Source organism: Peromyscus californicus, unplaced genomic scaffold, assembly GCF_007827085.1.
Source record: "Peromyscus californicus insignis strain IS unplaced genomic scaffold, ASM782708v3 Scaffold_5__1_contigs__length_169319896, whole genome shotgun sequence".
In the NCBI taxonomy this organism is placed as follows: Eukaryota; Metazoa; Chordata; class Mammalia; order Rodentia; family Cricetidae; genus Peromyscus; species Peromyscus californicus.
Window position 1 is genome coordinate 135,217,068 of NW_026294573.1, and position 14,819 is coordinate 135,231,886.

The 14,819-nt window shown below is 39.9% G+C and overlaps 1 protein-coding gene across 5 annotated transcripts in view; it reads right to left on the bottom strand.

The window, feature by feature from the left end:
- Positions 1-14,819, bottom strand: part of St18 (ST18 C2H2C-type zinc finger transcription factor) — a 319,839-nt gene that overhangs the window by 229,913 nt on the left and 75,107 nt on the right. The window contains exon 3 of one of the 5 annotated variants that reach the window (XM_052718275.1): positions 13,755-13,934. The exons of the other annotated variants lie outside the window; for them this stretch is intronic. The gene's annotated coding sequence lies outside the window, so the exon portion shown is untranslated. The remainder of the gene's footprint in view (positions 1-13,754; positions 13,935-14,819) is intronic. 5 annotated transcript variants of the gene reach the window in all.

Consider the following 14,819-nt stretch of genomic DNA (forward strand, 5'->3'; position numbering starts at 1 on the left):
TATTCATATATATTTAGTCAGTGTGCAAAAATGAGTTTCATTATGAGGTCTTTGTAGTGACATAGCGTTGCTCTTTACTATTCTCCTTCCACTACACTTTCTGTCCATCCTCCCTCCTCAAGCTGGCCTGCTTTATTCCCCCAAATAACCAATCCCTCTTCTCCTTTCTTGTATTTATACATACAAACACACACACACACACACACACACACACACACACACACGCACGCACGCACGCATATACACACACAGATAGAAACACACATAGAGACAGACTCATACACACACATATATATAGACAAACATACACACATACATACAGGCACACACATACATAATTATACACACAAACACACAGACATATACACATATACACATATAGACATATACATATAGACATATACAAACCTATACAGATACACACACACACAAACAGACAGAAATACAGACACACATATATACAGGCATATACACATACTTATAGATACATACATACATACATACACACATGTACGGACACACACCCATTTAGCCAGACACACACACAGAGACACAGATACAGAGAAACACACACTCATACACACAAACACAAACACACACATATATGTAGATATACACACATACATATAGAGACATACAGAAATAAATACATGTGCACATACAATATACATATAGACATACACACAGATACACACATACATACACGTATAGACACACAGACACATAATTTAAATGTGGGCAACATACATAGGCAGATACTGAGTTTAGATATACATTCTTTGTCCCTGGTATATAGGACATTTTTCTGGTCAATCATCTTGCCTCATTTTAAGTATCTGATAAAACATATGTCCAAAAATTGAGGCTTGGGAGAGATGAAGTGGCTTTTTATATCTCTCCCTTCAAAAATCAGTGCTTTCTAATGTGGCCTGTGAAGAAACAGAAACAAACTCCCAAACTTTCCCTAAGCCAGTCTACATTTTTCCTGTTTACTGAGGTGCTAAGATCCCAATCAAACCAGCTCACTTACTCTGCATCTCTACTCCTGCTCCAGTTGCTGTCCCTTCCACTGACACAGCCCGCAGTGCTGCTTCTGAGCTCACTCGACCCACAGACACCATCCCCACTACTTTCCTCTCAAATTACAACAGAAGTAAAAAGTGCTACCATACGGTGTTGGGAAAATCAACAAAGCTATCCCACTTAGAAGAGCTATCTTGAGAATTGAATTGGTGATCTCCAATTTCTGATTTTTTTGCTTGATGCTATATAATTTTATTTGTGACTTTTTACCTTATTTTCATTTTTTCCCACAAAATGATAAATACTCCAGTCACCTGATGTCCCGAGATGTTTCCTGTTTCTCTAAAATGAACCCTAAAACTTAATACACCTAAAATGGAAGAAAGGGGAACAATCAATAAGAAAAAAGTTATTTCCCAAGGTTCTCAGCTACACAGAACAGCACAGCCAGGGAAAGCCACATCAGCTCTTCTCTGTGCAGAACTGGCTTGACTAAACTCCTAAAGAGTGCTGGACCTCATCTCTCTGCTCTGCCAGCCCTTGGGAATCTCCTGATTGTCCTCAACACTCTTTCCTCCTTTTATCCACTCTCGATGCTACAGTCACCCATGTACTCCTAAGCAGAAGCCCTATCCTTTGACTCCAGGCCCATACCCTTCCCAGGCCTCTCACTATTGACAGAATAAGGTCATAGAGCTCAAGTGGTTCCTAAGGTGGCCCATTTGGCCCTACATTAGTTCACTTGCTCACCTGTTTCCTGAAGTCCATCCTGTTCCTTCTACAGCCTCATCTCATTTGGCCTTACTGACACAGGTAAACAGACAGGCAGGCAATGGGCTCTGTCACAGTTACCCTTACATCTCAAGTTGCTTGTATAACATGGGCAGAGCCATCTCAATAGCCAGGTCTGAATTTCCTGATCCCTTACAGTTGAGAAGGAAAGAAAGACTGGCACATGCAACTGGGTAAATGTGTGGGTACCAGCAGCGACTTTGGGCTAGTAAGGGATGGGATTCTGCAAAATCCTTCAATAGGAGAGGCTCTTGTTACCTACCAGTGAAGAGAGTGGGAAGAAGACAGAGTTTGGTCTTGATTCTTAACTTATCAAGGACAAGTGTAAATTTGTCATATATATATATGTGTATATACAAGGATGATGGCTAAAAACAGAACTTGAACTTGTCAATTAAAAGAGAATTAATGAAGCTTTTTTAACATTTAAGGATGGTATATGTGTGTAGATGTAACTCTGAACAGTCTGGAACCTGTAAACTCTGGCTGAGTAGGGCCGAGCCAGGGAGCTGGGTGGAGCCGGCTGTTTTTAATGAATTCTTGCCACATGGGCGCCAAATGCAGATGTAATTCTGAATGGTCTTACTAAATAAGAAACGCAGAGCCAAATGCAGAGTTAAGAGCCCAGAGATCGAGCAGCAGTCCAGAGCTAAGACCACCTTCTTACCCCTTGCTGCCGCTGTCGTCCTTCCCCTCAGAAAGAGACCTACTTCCTGTGTCTGTATTTTTATTGACTTTCTGTTCTGCCTTCTCATTGGTTGTAAACCCAACCACATGACCTCCTCGTCACTGCCTGTCTATACAGACCTCCAGGTCTCTATGGTTGGTATTGAGATTAAAGGCTTGTGTCTCCATGCTGTCTGTGTCCTTGAACACATAGAGATTCTGCCTGTCATGTGGTCGGGATTAAGGGCATGTGCTACCACTGCCAGACTTCTGCTAAATGGCTTGCTATTAGCTCTGACCCCCGGGCAACTTTATTTATTAACATACAAATAAAATCACCATATATGTGAGTCCTCAGTTATAGTGATTACTGCCATGCTATCAGTGACACTGTCACAGTCCTCAGAATATCTAAGTACATTCATTGTTTCTAACTTAACAGAAATGCCTTCCTTTTATGTGGATTTGATATCAAAGTACATAGCTTGCAATTTAGGCAGCTTTTCCTGAGCAGCAAAGGCTTCCTCACAGGCTTGTGCCACTGAAATACAGAAAGATCGTTTTTGGAAATTCTTTGATTCCCAATCCTCCCTGAACCAAGGGAAGATGTTTGTTTTTTCAAAGGTTGCCTAATGATCATTCTTCCTGACATTACATGAACGGAAGTCAACAATGTGACATTTGCCATAAGCAAAACAGAATGACAGAGCTGAGATGTACAATAAGGCCACCCTCTCAGCAGCCAGCAAGTCTGCCATGATTTTTTTTTTTTTTTTTTGGGTGCAATTTGTTTCTGAGTCTGGCAAAGGTTTTGGCTTCTGTTTCATGTTCTTTGATTATTATTATGCCTGTCTGCTAGTGGAAACTGAAAGTACTCTATCTTTCTACCCTGAAATAAAGAAATGATGAAACAAGCCAAAATTTGTAGGAAGCAGGGGTTTAAAGGAAAGTAATTGGATTATTCACTCAAGACCCAGAAGTACAATTAACATGTCCAGCATTATGTACTAGATACTGCAACGCTGTACCTCACCCACATGGATAGTACAAAGCCCTAGTAGGCAGAGTAAGGGGTAGAGCATTGAACCCACAAAATAGACAAAGAATTCTTGGGGAACTAATTAATTCAGGCCATCAGCCACCTTTACTGCTGACAGAAGCCAGAAATTCCCAATGCGCAGTGAGCCCTTTCCAAACTATCCAGGGACCCTCACAAAGCCATACCATAGGCACCTCAGCCTCAGAGACAAGAGACATAAAATCTAGCATCACTAGAAATGGTCATCAAGTAACAATTATGCAAGGGAATGTAAATAGCTACAACCCACCGGGTTTCTTTCTTTGCTGAAGTGTTGAGTCAAAATTGACTTAAAGCTATATTCTGTGGTCTTTCTCTTTGGTGATGACACTGTAAGAGCAAGAATGTCAGGATGAATTGGGTAGTTTCAAATGAAATGCTATTCTCAGGATGAACTTTTTAAAATGCAAGAAAGATAGACACATCTATTTCAAGGAATTTAATTTTCTTTTAACATTTATTAAGTCACTTTCTTTGGAGTAGTAGTGTTTTAATCATTTGATCTTCTCTCCAGCCATCTTATTTTCCAATGGCATATCTTCTGATGATTCCTAACATATGAGGAAGTCAGGAAAGAAAAAAATCTCACTAAATTCCATTTATGAAAAATATTCCTCTATAAAATGAGCTCAGTAAGCATTTCTGTTGCTGTGTAATATGCTACTACAGTTGCCTAGATATAAATGTTACGTAGGACAAGGACAGACCACTAAGGATAAAACCCTTCTTAAACATTAGATGTGCAGTATGACTAAACCCTCATGAAGGTGGCACCCTGTGACTCATGGTCTCAGGAAGCATGCAGGAAGTTTACAGCAAAGGACACAGATCTTAGTGGTCACATCGGAACCCTACCCCCACATACAGTTTCGAATTTTATTAAAGAATTGCAGTTCCATCTGTCTATTGGCTGATCGCCCTAAGGTATATGACTGGAGGACAGTGCAATATAGTCACGGGTGAAGCCCATGGTTTCAAGTTGGGCCATTCAGCTCACTCCTTTATCAGCTCTCTGTCAGGTTACAATGCTCAAGAGGCCCAAGCCTATTTGCTCAGCCACATGGAGAGTGCTCTAAGGCTACTGCTCCGGGCCATCATCTTTCCTTCCCTTGTCAACTCTTCCCTAGTTCTATTTTAGTTGATTGAATGTTACTCATTTTGTGGATCTTCTGACACCTTTAATTGCTCTTCTCTTCCCACGCCTATTAAGTTTTCTCACCCTTTGATATTGGCATTAGAAGCACTTAAATAATTTGCCAAATGATGTTTTACCACTGCTGTTTTCTGTCAGGCATTGCACTGCCTTTAACCCTGCGTTGATTCTGCCATAAAGTGTTAAGTAGCATGGAGTGAGGTTATTTTACACAGAAGGTTGATGGGCTTCTTTGAGCTAAAGTCTTTTTCACATGCCTATTAATGCCTTCATGGTGAAGGCAAGTGAATATTGAAAACTTGCTTTGAAGCTCAAAACTGATTTGTAAAAACAATTTTCATCTTTTGGCATCTAGCCAGGGTATGTGTGCCCAGCCAGACCTAGAGCACTCACTCTAATCAAGAGTTACAACAATTTTCCAGTATTAAAATTCTTTTAAACTCTCCAAAAAGTAAAGGATAGGATCATCATCATCATCATTATAGTTTTGTTTTCTCAAGACAAGGTTTCTCTGTGTATCCCTGGCTGTCCTGGAACTCACTCTGTAGATCAGGCTGGTTTTGAACTCAGAAATTCACCGGTCTCTGCCTTTCAAGTGCTGGGATTAAAGGTGTACATCACCACTGCCTGCCAGATAGGGCTATTATTATTAATACCAGAAGAGTAAGTTTCCACAACCTGCCCTGACTCCATCTATGCTTTGGAGATATTCTGATGCTCAGGGTTACCCCTGGCATACAGGAACATAAGGAAACCCTCAGCCTTTTCTCTGTCCATCATCCTGAGACCTCATGGTCCCATCCTGCATATGCACTGGCATTGATAAGACATGGCTCTGCGACACTTATGCAAATCTCCTCATGATATCGCCTGGTGTCTGTGACCTGACATGACTTCCTTTCTATGTTAGAGCATAAAAGATGAATCATGTCCACCAACTCTGTGCTACAGTGTGTTGAGTTCCACTTCACTTTGACTCATCCTCTCCCAGTCTTCTGATGTACTTTACAGCTCCCTCTACCAGGAAGGGGAATGCATGCTTTCTGCTTTCTTCCAATCCACAACTTGAAATCTGTCTCTCTTTTCCTTAAACTCATATTAACTATGTAGTGAGAAAGGGGAAAAAAATGAAATGTCCTGAAATGAACCTAGAAAGCAGAGAAGTAAGGCTTAGAAATGCCTAATGGAAGATCAGGGAACCTGGGAGTGCCTATGCTCTCTTGAATTTAAGAAAGGAATACTGAAAGTATGAGAGGTCCTGTGAACACAAGCATGCAAATAAAGATATGGATAGGAATGGCTGTATAGGATGGCATGCTAAATCAAAGTGAAAGATCCTTCTAGCAATCTTCTTGTCCAACCTAACTTCACCTTATTGTACACATGACATAGTGAAGTTTCCCAGGCCACACTAGACTCACACATAATGAATTGCAATCCATTCCTCCCAACATGTGGAATTTTCTTTTTCTGTATTTGAGACCTTAGGATCAAATACTTAGAAAATGATGACTCAAGCCTTCCATCTGGAAATCATTAGCATGATATGATTGCCTGAATTGAAAAGGATGTAATTAATAAGATTTGGCTTTTTAAGAAACTGAAGGAAAGAATCTTAAAAGAATCTAAAATTTGCTAATAATTTGAGAACTTTTCTTAACGTCTATTTGTGGTAGGCAGAATAATAACCCACTAAAGATGCCCACCAGTCTAACTTCAGAAATTCATGAGCATGTTACTTAACCTGGCAAAATGGAAATGAGTATACATGGGGTGGCCTTCAGAAGTTGGGCAGGCATGGAAGCAGACCCTCTGGGAGTCTGTGAAAGAACAAAACACTGTCAACACCTTCATTTTAGCCTGGTGATTGATACATGTGATAGGCTTCCCATGTGCAGAAATAAATTTGTGTATGATATGGTGGCACACACCTAGAATATCAGCATTCTTGAGTTAGTTAAGGCAGAAGAACCAGGAATTCACCATCATATTAAACTACATAGCAAGTCTGGGGTCAGACTAGGTTATATGAAACTATGTCTCATAGAAGGGAGGGCAAAAGAAAAGGAAGAGGAAAGGAATAAATGAATGAAGGCATGAATTTGCTTTGTTTATGTCAGGGAATTTGAAGTCATCTTTTATGCGCCATTAACAAGCAAAACAACATCTAATACATCTTTATTAACCAATTCATGAAAAGAAATTATAAATTGATTCATCTGAATCATTACTGGAAATCTGTCCTTTCCTTATGAACCAAATGGTTTATAAAGCTATATTAGGTTAACAGATTCAAGTTACTAACTGCATAAATGACATCAAACAGTGTGAATATCATAATTTACTACATTCCTGGACAGGAACTTTTTTATACTTATAGTTTATGATCCTCCCTTAGCTAAAGTTCTCTGGGAATCCTGGAAGCAGTAAAGCCACTTGTTATATATGTGAAGCCTTTTGGAAATGAGTTTCAGAAAAGGCTCTCAAATTCCTTTTTCATGTTCTGTCCTTGAGAGTTCTTTACAGAAGAGAAAATGTATTTTCTACCTTCCAAATTGCAAGAACAAAATGAAATCAAGTCAATTTGATTGTACTTCAATTCATATAATCAATCTTAGAATAATGTAACACTTAAACATTCGTACAGTTTTCAAAATTATTCCTAAGCCTCTTGGTAGAATTTTACTACAAATTAGACTTGGTTGTGCTCTCTCAGGTTAGTTTTGATAAGTCTTAGTTAGGGTTTCTAATGCTGTGATGAAACACCATGAAGGGTTTATTTTGCTTACACTTTCACATCATAGATATCATCAAAGGAGGTAAGGACAGGACTCAAGCAAGGCAAACACCTAAAGGAAGGAACTATAGTGGAGGCCATGGAGGAGCATTGCTGACAGGCTTATTCTCCATGGCTTGGTCAGCCTTTCTTATAGGTCCCGGAACCATCAGCCCAGGGATGGCACTGCCCACAAAGCTGAGCCTTCTCATATCAATCAACAATCACGAAAATGTACCACAGGCTTGCCCACAGGCCAGTCTGGGGGTAGCATTTACTCAATTGAGGTTCCTTCTTCCAAAATGACTACAACTTGTATCAAGTTGACATAAAACTTGCCAGCACAACTACTGAGATTTCTCTGCTTTCCACCCATTGCCACAGTTCCAAAAACAGAGGCAAGTTCATAACTAATGCACAGAAGCTCCAGAACAGGCCCAGAGCTTGAATGCTGGATCCTGCCTCATGACTTCTCAGCCCCATTGCTATCTGCCCTAGGGCTTCCTGGCAGGCAGCAAAAGGGTATCCAACCACCACTGTAAAGAAGTCTGTCCAAAGAGCATGTTCCTTAGAAATATGTTTATTTAAGATGTAAAGAGGTAGGAGAATATATATTATTATATATTTAAATTGTACTATATTAGAACTTTTGATTTTTAGAATTTTCTGTTTGAGTTGCTGACTTTTCATTTTTTAAAAGTTGTTATAGGAATTCTACTTTTTAATCTAGAACAGAATTTCTAAAATTTTCTGAAATGGTCCTAAATATCCCTCTGCCATTTTGTACTATGTATTTAGACAAAGCAGGATTTTTATAAATGATGATTATAAAGTCTAAACATCAGGGGAATGGGGAATATAGCTCAGTTGTAGAGATAAAGTAGACAGCATAGTTTTGATCCTTAGCACCAAAAGAAAAAAATTAAATATAAACTAAAGTGCCACTGAAATTTGTAAAACATTGAATGCACACTCTGTCTTACAGTATCCATTACTCAACTGAGGTGTCATTCTTCATGTCAAGGTAAACAAGCTCAGCTATCTCAGGGTGCACATTTACCTTCATCTTTATAGATGGCAAATGCGGGTAGACCAAATAACTGCATTTTTAAAGTTATGATTTAGTATTAGTTTTGATTTGTAACCATATTAGGTACCCGGGGTTATCTGGAGTGAGTGAAGAGTCAGGAATGGGAAATGTCTCAGTAGCTCTAGGAAGGAGACCAACATCTATGCCTGATGAACTAGTCAGGACTTGGCTTATTCTTTTCTAGGCACTATGGCTGCTTCTGCTGTTCCTGATGCAGGGAGAACATGTTTTACTATACTGTGCGCTCTCGTAGCAGAAACGACAGTTCTATGACCCACCTCCCTGAGTTCGCCCACCAGGACAAGATCTCCACCTTGAGCATCATCCTCTTCTTGGGCCCCACTGTGGGGAAGATCTATGCATGTCTGGCAGGAACCTAGATCTTTTGTCTCCCACAGGCTCTGAGACAGCAAAACTACTGCTCCCAGGACAGCACTGGGAGGAACCAAGAGCTCGGACCCAAGACTCCCTAGAGTCTGTCTCAACTACTGCATTTACTTCTACTCTCCCAAGAGTATTTGTCTCTTTTAGACAAGTTTCTTTTTCTTTTCTCTCCTGCTTAATTAATTATATCATAAATATTACCTCTGGATCTCCACCAATGTCACAGAAAGTGGTAAAATGAAAGAAAAACATATATTTTCACATTTTGGGGAAGAGATATAGGGATGGGGTTCCAATCTCAAAATTGTTGCCCAGATTCATCAAAATAGAACTCAAAATGCCATAGCCCTACACTCTTGACCTGAGAAATAAGCAGGTGTTGCATTAATCAGCAGCATGTGGAAACAGGTGGGGAAGACTCACTAGCAGCTTTAGGAAAATGAAGCACTCTAGCCAGGTCAGAGGCAGGGGTACCATGGAAGAGAAAGCCCTGTGTACAGAAATGAACCCAGCTACAAGTCCTTGCCAGACAGTAAAGCTTCAGGAGAGTTGAGTTTTACTGCTGTGTTTCAGAGTGCCTGCCTGGAAGTGCTCCCCAATGTGCAGTTCAGGTTCACACTTCTCATATCCATCCCACTTTATATGAGGCGATTATATCTTTTACTCACAGAGCTGGGAACAATGTCCTTGAATGTACCAACTGTAGGCAGACCTGTCGTTAAACTCAATTATAAAATCTCCCCTAAGAACAAAGGCGAGGACCACACTGACTTTTTAGAAGTTCTGTTAGTCCTAGGAGCCAGTCTCAGTGGCCAAAGCCCAAATCCCTCTTGAGCAGTGGAATAACCACGGTCCAGAAAGGACAGAGCAGAGATGACCTACCACACAGTCATTTGTAAATGAATGAAAAGTATCAAAGGATTAAATTGGTCACTGTGAACCCAGTTCTGATGTAGACAAGACTGCTGCTGGCATGTTAAGAAGTTAAATAGAATAATGGGATTACTTTATTTAATTACAGATTTGCAGAATGTTTCTTTTTAATTCTTCATTACATATCCTTGAACTACTTTGGGATGTATTTAAGTAGCCAATTATCTTTCAATTGAAAGTACTACTATTTTCAAATATATTAAAGGTAATACTATAGTCTACTGGGAAAGCATTAAAAGCCAACATAAACACATAGTATGGATATGCTAATAAGTATTTTCAAGCAACAAAAAAAATTGCCATTTTATGCAGATGATAATGTAATGTTTAACCAGTAAAATAATTCCCTCATTTATTATAACAGCTCTAATCATAATAGCTGTATCATCACTAATAGCTGTGTAATAGCTTTATAGCTATTAATATTATGATCTAAAATCAATTTACATTTAGTCAGAACTTTTGTTATTATCAAAAAGTTATTAAGACTCCTCTGATACATAATTTTAATGTGCCCCCAAAGTGATATAAATAGCTCAGCAATTAACAAAGAGCAAGATAGCAGAAAAGAAACCTTATTTTTCTCCCAAACTAATATACTTTGTTTGTATGACAAGTGTTGAACTCAATAGTTTTTGAGATGTAGAGAAATGTAAAATGATTCATTTAGGTAAGATTTGGAAATTATCTTCTTATCTTGACATATAAGCTTTGGACATATATTGTAGTGACTATAGGTGATAATAATGAATTATGTGCTTGAAAATTAAAAACATAAAAAAAAATCAGTGGTTTTATTTTGCCTAAGAATTAGAGATCATGTTATAAGTATATACCTATTGGTGAAATTATTATGGCCACTCCATGTAGTTAAAAGGGAGGTTTATTTTGTGGGGTAACTTACAAGTGAGGGGATAGTTTACAGAGTCTGGGAAAGGTGTAGTGCAGTCCAGTGATGTTCTCTGGAGAACTCCGCTCGGTCTACCTCTAGCATCCAGGGTCCAGGAACCAAGAGAGCCCACGCATCCAGATCTCGGGTCTTCAGTGTCCTCTCTCAGCCCTGCCTTGTAGGTGTGACTGTTACCAAAGCCTCAATGGGGGTTGGAACTTCCAGGTCAAAGCTGGAATGGCTACCTACTACATATACCTATAACAGGTAACTACAGAAAACCCACACAATAACAAGCACTTCTTTTGTTGAGACAAGGTCTCACAATGTAATTCAGGCAGCCTCCAAATCATGATCCTCCTGCCTCAGTTCCCTGAGTCTTGGGAATATAGGCATGAACTACTACACAGGATAATAAACACCATTTCTCATAAAAGAGGGATTCAAGCAGTAACATTACAATAGATACATAATTTGAAAGTGTTAAAAATTTCAAGTTAACATATATTTGACTTTAAAGGTAAAATTAATTTAACAAATAACAATGAAGCTAATATTTATGCAAGGTTTACCATGTGCCAGGAACTATGTTTATCACTTTATATTCATTCTATCATTTGAATACAAGGTATGTATTACTGTTAATATTATCTCACCACCACCCCCCCTGTTTTTTTCACAAAGAAGAAACCCAATAAACTAAAATGTGGCAGTCCTAGACTTCATACTTGGGTCACTGGCCACACTGACTGCAGTGTTTTTATGCATAACCAATGTGCTGAGCATCTCTAATACAAATAATTAAGATTGCAAGGAGCAAAAGTAAAAGACAATGGAGTCACTGGGCATGAAAACTGTAATGCCAGATTAACTCTGGTGGTACCTGGCAATGTTGCCACATATGAAGGAAACACATACAGTCTGTGTAATAGTTGATACTGTCTGAATTTCTCTGAATCTATTAGGGGACTGTCTTAGTTATTTTTCTACTGCTGTGCCAAAACACCATAACTAAGGCACACAGTTTCAGAGGATTAGAGTCTGTGATAGTGGAGCAAAGGCATGCTGGCAGGGGCAGCTGAGAGCTCACATCTTGATCCAAGAGTAGGAGGCAGAAAGAGCAACGGGAATAGCACAGATTTTTGAAACCTCAAAATCCAAGTCCAGTGATACACTTTCTCCAAGAAGGCCCCACCTTCTAAACTTCCCCAAACAGTTCCACCAACTGGGAACCAAGTATTCAGACTATTGAACTTATGGGGGCCATTGTTAGACAAACCAATACATTCCATTCCCTGGCCCCAATATACAGGGCATATATTAATACAAAAATACATTTAGTCCAATTTCAAAAATAGTCATAATCTCTCAGCTTCGATGTTAATCGCAACACACAGGAAGCAGAGGTAGGTGGATTTCTATGAATTAAAAGCCAGCCTGGTCTACATAGTGATTTCCAGGACAGGTACAGCTATATAGTAAGACCTTGTCTTGATAAAATAAAACAAACAAAAAGTCCAAATTCAAAAGTATTTTCCAAGATTCAAGGCAATCTTGTAATTGTAATCTCATGTAAAATAAAAAACAAATTATAGATTTCCAAAATAAAATGACACAGAATATAAAATACTATTCCAAAAAGGAGAAATGCAGGCATAGTGAGGAGATACTGGACCAAAGAACTCTAGATCCTACGGCTCCATGTGTGATGTCAGAAAGTTTAGGGGTCTCTGCACTTCCAGCTTTGCTACCTGCAACATACCCCTCACCCTCTCCCTCTCTCCCTCTCTCCCTCTCTCCCTCTCTCCCCCTCTCTCCCTCTCTCCCTCTCTCTCTCTCTCTCTCTCTCTCCTCTCTCTCTCTCTCTCTCTCTCTCTCTCTCTCTCTCTTTCTATTTCCTGTCTGCAGCTCTTCTTGACAGATATCCTAAAACTCTGGCATCTTCAACATTTTAGGGTCTCCAACACAATCCAAGCAAACTTCACTTTCAGAGCTTCCTGAAATGGCCTCTTAGGGCCTTCATGCAGAGACTCCCCTGCTACACACCTGACATCAGCAGATCTCCTTAACCACAAAGGAAGATTCCACAACACCTTTACTCATGTATTCTTCTTAAAGGTAAAGTCAGAAGCATGTGGACAACACTGCCAAGTACAGCTGCCCCCTTGGATGAGGCCTGGGCCCCTAAAAGCACATTTGTAGCAGTATTTATTTTTTGTTCATTTTTAGGAACAGAAAATTCCTTAGGCCTTCTTTTCCCCACAAGTTGGAAGTTGAACTGGGTGGGGTCTTTCCCTGAGGTGATCCTTTCTATTATTCCACTGTAGATAAGACTGCTCCTTATCTTATTTCTTTCATCATAAGCCTTGGCTCCAACATTAAATTTCCTGGAGGTCTTTTTCTCTATAAACTATACATTTTTTGTTGTTTTTTTTGAAACTATTAACTTTTGAGATTATAATATAATTACATCACTTATCCCTTCCCTTTCTTCCCAAATGCCTCCACATGTTCCTCTTTGTTCTTTGAAAGAAAATGGCTCCAAGTGGCACTATTAGGAGTGTGGCTTTGTTAGAGTGGGTATGGCCTTGTTGGAGAAGTGTGTTGCTGTGGAGGCAGGCTTTGACATCTTATATATGCTCAAGCCACACACAGTGTTTCAGACTACTTCCTGTTGCCTGCAAGTCAAGACGAAGGGCTCTCAGCTACTTCTCCAGCACCATGTCTGCCTGCAAGCCACCATGTTACATCATGATATAATGGACTGAGCATCTGAAAATGCAAGTCACCCAACTGAATATTTAAATATATATATATGTAAATTTATGTGTGTGTTTATGCATGCAACAAAATAGTAGATATACTTTGCTAAATAGATAAATACAACCTGCCCAGTCTGTATAATGTTACTTATATGTATATTTTCAGGGCTGACCATTTTGTATTGGAAAACAATCATTATGCTCTTACCTGAGGAATATTATTTCTCCTGCTCTCAGTATTCCTTAGCTGCCTGTAGTTCTTTGGTGTTTTTTCAGCTCATATCTAGGCAATCATGTCGGTGAGACTTTATGGAGGTCAAGCTTCTGAAAATTACCAGGAGATACAATCTCACAACAAAGGACTTCTTCCTTTGGCTCTTACGATCTTCTGGAATGGTAAGAGAAATGTGGGGCGTTTACCCAACAACCCCACAGTTACCCAGAATTATCTTGAGTGTGAGCAGCAGGAAATATTAGATAGAAGGATTTATTGCGGAGAATATTGCGGAGATAAACAGAAAATAAAGGATAACCTCGAGGGGGCCTGGAACCTTTTCCAACGGGCCCGACTGTCTCTGCCCCAGGGTATTTATAGAGACACCAAGGGGTGGAGCAAAAGACCTCCCCCCCCCCCCCCCCCCCCCCCCCACCCCCCCCCCCCCCCCCGAGCACAGCCAAGTGCAGACCATCTCAGACACCTGCACTCAAGCCCATGGTCCTAATCATCTTCTATGGGGACCTGCTGGGTAAAGCCAGGAGGAACCTGAAAATGGGCTCCCACAGAGAAACTTAATTGCAAGAGTTGTACTGTAGATGTATCCATTAGACTGGGCTCCACAACTCTGCATTTTGATTGGTTGTGGTTTTCTGTAGGGGTCTTCATCAGTTTCAAAGAGAAATTTCTTTGATAAGGGGTGAGGACTATACTTATCTGTGGGTGTAAGGACAAATGTTTAGAATATAGTTAGGAATTATGCTGGGTTAGTAGTGGCAGTTATGGGTTCTCCTCCAAGATCCATGACTTCATTAGCTGTGAGTAGTTGACTAGATTTCCAGTATCAGGCACAATTTTCCTCTTGTTAAGTGGGCTTAATCTATTTTGAGAGGTGTTGGTTATTGTTGTGATATGTATGCCATTATCTCCCACTCCCTTAGAGTTATCAGCCCATGCTGGTAATTGTTGTGGTTCACAGGCATCATAGCTGGGTAGGACCGTGGGTTTCTTACCTGCTTTGGAAGTTTGTATGGCATGTTCTGATACCATGAGAGCTAG